A 7,789-nucleotide genomic window follows, 5' to 3' on the forward strand; every position below is an offset into this window, starting at 1 on the left:
TGCTGCACAGACCTACTGGTCAAGCTGCAGAGACCCTTGTTTCTACAGCTAGACATCTGTGTGCTCCCAGGGAAGATGCAGCTCACAGCAACCACCACCTGTGGCATCCTAATGCTGAAACTTCTCCTGGGGTCTTTTTGTTGGAGGCTGGGGAGGAGGAACCAGTTATGGAAAAAGGCAGGGTTCTATAGTCATTTGAGACAGATTTGTCTTTATTTCCTTCACTGCCAAGTCCATTCATATGGAAACGACAAAATAAGTTACATATCATGAATATGTACATTTCAAACACAAAAGTGCTTTACAAACTGAAGGTTAAGGTCACACTGTTGAAAATCTGTCATTTATGAGTAGAATTTTGTTTAGGCACTTGCTAAATTATAGAAGGCTTGACGTGCTGATGTATGAGTAAACCCACTATTAATTCTTTTCAAGTATGATTGCTATCTGCTTTACCAATCAAATAAAATGATTGCGGATGTAAGCTGTGTTCCAATAAATGGCATGTATATATTTTATTTACAAATTCCTCCCTCCCCTCTTCCCTTTGCTCCCCAGGTGATTGCTTATTACCTTCTGGCTTAGCTCCAAAAAACTCATCCCACATTGCTAATATTGCTAAGAGCTTGCTTCTCTGTGGATTAATTTCAGAATGTAGACATTAACATTTGAAACTACTATAAGTTTTGTTATGGCAGGGGAGCCAATACCAGTTGGCCTAAGTGTGCCAAGCTTCTGGAATCTTCAGACTCACTTCATTTGTTCAACAAATATTTATCCAGTGCTTATTGTGTAATAGGCTTTAGGGATAAGATGTTCAAGAAGATAATTGTGGCCTTCCAATACTGAGAGCCCCAAATGATAAGCTTAATATTTCAAATGGCAGATTCTGTCTCAGTAGGCAACCTTTATTAAATTCTCTCTATTGCTGTTTTATTTTATATTGGCTCTTAGTATTTCAGATTTTTCACAATGCTTTGTAACTTGTAATACTAAGAATGCCTGATCTGCTATTCAAAAACTGCTGGTAAAATGGTAAAGTTAGCTATCACATTGAATTTTAACTGGTCTATACATATATGCACAAACACACATATATACATTTAGCCTAAAATAGACCATTTTGTGTCTTAAGAGATTAAGTTCTGGCAAAAGCAATTAAAAAACTAATGTTAGTCCTAAATTTGTTTAGAATTTGAGTTTTCTTTAATTGTTTATGTTCAGAATTACCTTTTGCTGGTAGTGCTTTCACATTTCTAATAACTTTAATATTTTTAAGGCCTTTTTTTTACTTTTGTTCTATCCTAAGATTTCCCTTTCCCTTCTCCCTTCCCCAAGCAATAAATCAGATCCATCTGATTTGCAGATTTATGGCCATTTACCCCAAGAAAACAGTTTTTCTTCTAACTAAAATCACTAGACATTACTTCAGATTCTATCAGGTATTCTTGCTCTAAAGCATAATCATAATCACTATCAGTTTTCTTATCTCAGAAATAATAAACATTTGGTGTTATCTGGAAATAGGGCATACAACTCAAACCCCAAAACAATGGCTCTTGACCAGTTTTTGGACTGATGAAAATAATGGTCCCCTTTTCCAGGAAAAATGCACATTAACACCAACTTTTTACTCCAACCTTCCAGAATAAGCAACTGTACTTCAGGTGACTAGCTCCCTTTTGAAGTTAACTTACATTATTATCAGACTACAAAAACCATCCCTTATTTTTCTTAGTGTCAGTGTTTTAGATATCACAGGTACTAAAATGTTAAGTAGATCTTAAATTTCTGAAATCAAAACACGGTAAAGAATGAGAAAGTAGAATGTTAGTTTTAGTCATATTGATATATAGAGAAGGTGATATCAAACTCTTGAAATTACTCTTAAATTTATCCGGTCCATATTGATGAGAGCAAAGCAATCTGTAGAATGTTTCTTTCTCTCATCTCCAAATTGTGGTGACCCTTTTAGGTTATGTGGAGACTTAAATGCAGAAATGGTGATGACTCATTAGGTCCCAAAGAAAATCTAGAAGTATCACTAAGCACAAGAGTGGTTCCCTAAATTTGCTATCCTGAAACACATAATTAGGTCTGAACCAAAGCCTTAGGAGCTCCTGCTCCTATTATGCTTTCTTCACCAAGCTAACTGTGGTGAGTCCTTTGAAATTAACCCTCCATTCAAGAGTAGTGTCAGTAGTGGTGTAAGTCAGTATCATAATTCCTTCCTCAATTTGTATCCACTCACCAATGGCATCTAATATTTAATATGTCTATTCCCTTTCTTTCTCTACTAGAAAACTGATTCATGGGAATCTGGCTTGTCTTTAAGGCAGTTGGTGTGACAAAAACATCCAGTGGTCAGTCTTAAAATGGAATGGCTTATTTAAATAACATTTGATGGTTAGACATTTGGCTTTTAAAGAAGTCTTCTGAGTTTAAGGTCAACCAGCTGTCAATGAAGCTTCTCATGGGTTAAGTTCATCTCATGCAATGGTTGCCTAGTCTTAAGCTATCTACATAGTCTCAAGCATACAGAAAAGGAGTTTGGAGTTTCCTAGCTGGGCATGAAGTTGAAGACTTCTGTAGCCGATGCAGATGAACCAAAAGCTCTATGTTTTCCGTGAGTTATTTTATAGCCTCATTTTAGCTTCTCTGGATGAGCTCAAGTTGGCCTGCTCCAGCACTTCATCTGCTAGAATGGCTCTACTTTTCAGTTTCAGTCAGTTCCGGCCTTGGCACATATACAGTGAGGCTTTATCAATGGTGGTAAACACTCTCTTTATGTATCCCTCAAGCAGGGCAATGTACCATGCTTACTGAGCTGGATAGGCATTTCTCTTGCAAAACTCTACAAACAACCTTCACTGCTGTCTGAGATTCTGAACTCTTGCTTACCATCCACTTGTCCTTGAGTCCATGATTTGAGCTGCATTATCAACCAGGCCCTGAGACTAGCAAGATCCAAAGTCCTCATTAGGCTGTCAGTCACAGCGTAACATTGATTAGATGCACTTGTCTCTAGCTTGTTCATTTCCATTAAAATGTAAACAGTGCAGTGGATCTATTAATGCAAGCCCAAGTATCAAGCAGATAATTTTGACAATATGAATTTTTACTTATAATAAAAAACTGTCATTTCATTAATAGCATAACATTCCTGAAGCATTCAGGAATTTGATAGCAGTTGAGATATTAGGACTTGCAATCTCTACAGTTATTCAGAGCTGCACAAATCTTCTTGAAGGGTCATTATTGCCAATATAAAGGTGATTTTTTCCTTTGTGTAAAATAGTATTTCAATTCGAAAATCTAACCTTGATGAGGAACTGCATTCAAGAATTGAGGTTGAAAGCACACTGAACAGACATCTCAATGGTGCAAAGAAACAAAAATCTAATGGAAGATAATTCATAGCAGAATATACTTCATAGCAGAAGGCAGCCAGGATCTTAGTAGAAGCAAAAAAATATTTTCTCATACAGCAAAATTGGGCCTATCCGTATAAGTCTCATTTAAGTGAAAGGTTATTTACAAAGAGTAACACGGGGTAACAAGGATTAGATTTATATAAAACCAACAATCATAAGTGTAATATTTATTTTTCCATTTTTCTTTTTAAAAAGACTGTGTAACTAAGAATTTTATAAAGAAGGAAATCCTCAATAGGGGATTTTGTTCATCTGACTTGAACTTTTTTATTCTAAGAGAACTAATCACAACAGTCTGGCATAGTCACTGCAATTAAATCTTTGGGGGAACCACTCAAGCTAGTATTCCAATGTTTATAATCTGATTTTTAGGGCTGCATTTACCACAAAGGACATTAAAGGCTTCAATTCATCTCTTTCCTGTAGCATGCCTCATGGGGAGAATATGTTGTACCTAGTGATGTTTAAATGGTTCTCCAGCTGGTGGGCTTCTATAGGTGTTTCTCAACCTTTTTATAACCTCTGCCCCTCTTTGATAAAGAAAAATCTCACGTTTCTCTGAAAATTATTATATGCCCTGCCTGGGAAAGGGGAACACCAAGATGGGTGAAGAGAGGGGGAGGGATCATTGCCCAAGTTATTTTCTGTTTTCTGAGTTTCTTTACCAGCCAAGAAGATTATGTTAAACTTTTTCTGTAGCTTTTGGAAAGTCTTTTTATTTGTTTCTAAATATAAAAAAATTAAACATGTTTTACTTAAATTGTGTATGTTCTGTTTGTAGGTAAGCAACACTATAGCAGCTTGCCCTGAAGAATGAAAATGTTATTGTTTCTCAAATTCTTAAACTAAATTTTTGGAGTGCAGGATATGTTTTTAGCTGCCTTGGGGTATTGAAGGATAGATTTGACTTATGTATACCTCAAATTTATAATTTAGTTTCTTAGATATTGAACAAATGGTTTTGGGGCAAGATGGGTAACATCTGACTTCAGAAGGAAATGAAAAGACAATTCTATCTTTCCACTTATCCAAACAAGTGAAACATGAACAAATTCCTCAGGGCTATCCTGAAACTTTTAGTAATCACTAGTTAGTAATATTCTAAATAATATTAGGCTTTCAATTTTTTTGTGTGTTCTTTAGTTGGTAAACTTCTTTATTGTGTGATATACTTGATATTTTTGTATCAAATCTCTTTCCAATTTTATGCAACATTCTAGAAACAGCTGAATGTTTCCTCCACAGTGCATTCTTTATTTTTTTTCTTTATTAGAAAAGTTGTGGGTTTACAGAACAATCATGTATAAAATACAAGATTCCCATACACAGTCCACCACTGACACGTTGCCTTGGTGTGGAACATTTGTTACAGTTGATGATAGCACATTTTTATAATTATACTATCAATTAAAGTCCATGGTTTAACTTGGGGCTCACTGTTTGGATAGTGTAGTTCCATGGATTTTTTAAAAAAAGTTTATTCTGTTATCCTATATACCATCTGTGCCAGTTTGGATGTATTATGTCCCCCGAAACACCAAGTTCTTTGATGCAGTCTTGTGGGGGCAAATGTATTAGTGTTGATTAGATTGGAATTCTTTGATTGAGTGTTTCCAAGGAGATGTGACTCAATCAATTATTAGGGAAACGTTTGATTGGATAATTTCCATGGAGGTGTTACCCCACCCATTCTGGGTGGGTGTTAATTGGATCACTGGAGTCCTATAAAGGAGTTCACAGACAGAAGGAGGTGCTACAGCCAAGAGGGACACTTTGAAGAATGCACAGGAACTGACAGAGGAGCTGGAAAACAACCTGAGTTCAGCCGATGTCAGCTGTGTGCCTTCCCAGCTAACAAATGTTTTCCGGACGCCATTGGCCTTCCTTCAGTGAAGGTGTACTTCTTGACACCATAGCTTGGACACTTTTATTGCCTTAAGATAGTAACTTTGTAACCAAATAAACCCCCTTTGTAAAAGCCAATCCATTTCTGGTGTTTTGCATAGCGGGCAGTATTAGCAAACTGGAACACCATCTAACGTTTTTCCCTTTAATCATATTCAGATATATATTTCCACATAACCTTTTGTAAAACCTTTTGGTCACATCTCTAATCCCCTGAGGTAGCATTTATTCAGCTCTTGCTTTGTGCCAAGAACTATATTAAACATTCACATTGATGAGCCCAACCTTCATACCAAACCTCTGAGACAGTCAATGTTATCCTACTTTCCAGATGAAGAAACTGAGGCTCAGAGAGATTAAATAACTTCCCCAAAGTCGCTTAGCTAGCAAGTGGCAGAACCAGGATTCAACCCAGATCTGTCTAACTCCAAAGCCCAGGATCTGCAATGCAGCCCTATATGGGCTTCAGAAGTAATACTTGACCTTTTTCCTATAGCTTTCTGTGCCTTTCCACTGGACTACTTCTGTAGTCAATAAATTTATTTGACCTATCTTGTCTGGACTTTTGATAAATATTTCATACCACCTTGGACAATATGCAGGTGACCTACTGATGCCTTCATGCTTCTGGTTTCTTCTTATCACTAGAGGCTGTTGCTAAGCAAACCCTGTTGTTGTAGTTACTCAGGCCAGCTAGAATTGTTTCCTGTATTTACAACCACAGGAAATAACTAAAATATTCACACACACCCAAAAAAGTAATGTCCAAAAAGAGCAAAACTGATCAACTGCTTTTCCTATTGATAATTTTTTCTCATTATCTTATTCCCATGAAGACTCTACTCTAGCCCCGAGACCCAAATATTGCTTTCTTTTTTTTTTTTTGGCTTTTATAAAAGGGGGTTTATTTGGCTACACAGTTACAGTCTTAAGGCCATAAAGTGTCCAAGGTAACACATCAGCCATCAGGTTCCTTCACTGGAGGATGGCCAATGGTGTCCAGAAAACCTCTGTTAGGTGGGAAGGCACATGGCTAGCTTCTGCTCCAAACTTCTGCTTTCAAAATCACTTTCTCCCAGGACGTTCCTCTCTAGGCTGCAGTTCCCCAAAAATATCACTCTTAGTTGCACTTGGGGTATTTGTCCTCTCTTAGCTTCTCTGGAGCAAGAGTCTGCTTTCAGTGGCTGTCTTCAAACTGTCTGTCATCTGCAGCTCCTGTGCTTTCTTCAAAGTGTCCCTCTTGGCCGTAGCTCCTTTTCAGAATGTCACTCTCAGCTGCACTGAGTTCCTTCTCTTTGTCGGCTCATTTATGTGGCTCCACTCGTCAAGACCCACCCTGAATGGGTGGGGCCACGCCTCCATGGAAATTATCTCATCAGAGTTATCACCTACAGTTGGGTGGGGTGCATTTCCATGCAAACAACCTAATCCAAACATTCCAACTTAATCCCCACTAATATGTCTGCCCCACAAGATTGCATCAAAGAATATGGCCTTTTCTGGGGGACATAATACATTCAAACTGGCACAATGATCAAGTGGGTTTTATCCCAGGTATGCAACATAAGAAAATCAATCAATGTAATGCACCATATTAACAGAACGAATGGGAAAAAAACCATGTGATCATCTCAATTGATGCAGAAAAGACATTTGACACAATCCAGCATCTTTTCTTGACAAAAATACTTCAAAAAATAGGAATAGAAGGAAACTTCCTCAGCATGACAAAAGGCATTTATGGAAAGCCCACATCTAATATAATACTCAATGGTAAAAGACTCAAAGTCTTCCCTCCAAAATAGGAACAAGACAGGGATGCCCACCGTCACCACTGGCATTCAACACTGTTTTGGAAGTTCTAGCTAGAGCAATTAGGCAAGAAAAAAAAACAAAAGGCATCCAAACTGGAAAGGAAGAAATAGAACTTTCACTATTTGCAGATGACATGATCCTATAGATAGGAGATCCTGAAAAATCCACAACAAAGCTTCTAGAGCTGATAAATGAATTCAGCCACATGACCTGGTATACGCTCAACATGCAAAAATCATTTCTATACACTAGAAATGAACAACTTGAGGATATCAAGAAAAAAATTCCATTGACAATAGCAACTTAAAGAATCAAATTTCCTGGAATAAATTTAACCAAGGATGTAAAGGACCCGTACATGAAAAACTAAAAAAAATTGCTAAAAGAAATTATAGAAGACTAAATGAATGGAAGGATATTCTGTGTTCATGGATTGGAAGATGAATATTAAGATGTCAGTTCTACCAAAAGCAGTCTACAGACTCAATGCAACCCCAATCGACACCCCAACAGACATCTTTGCAAAATGAAAAAGCTAATCATCAAATTTATATAGAAGGGTAGTGAACCCCAAATAGGCAAAACTGTCTTTAAAAGGAAGAAAGAGGTTGGAGGTCTCACATTGGTTGATTTTA

Source organism: Choloepus didactylus, chromosome 2 (genome assembly GCF_015220235.1).
Source record: "Choloepus didactylus isolate mChoDid1 chromosome 2, mChoDid1.pri, whole genome shotgun sequence".
Classification (NCBI taxonomy): domain Eukaryota; kingdom Metazoa; phylum Chordata; class Mammalia; order Pilosa; family Megalonychidae; genus Choloepus; species Choloepus didactylus.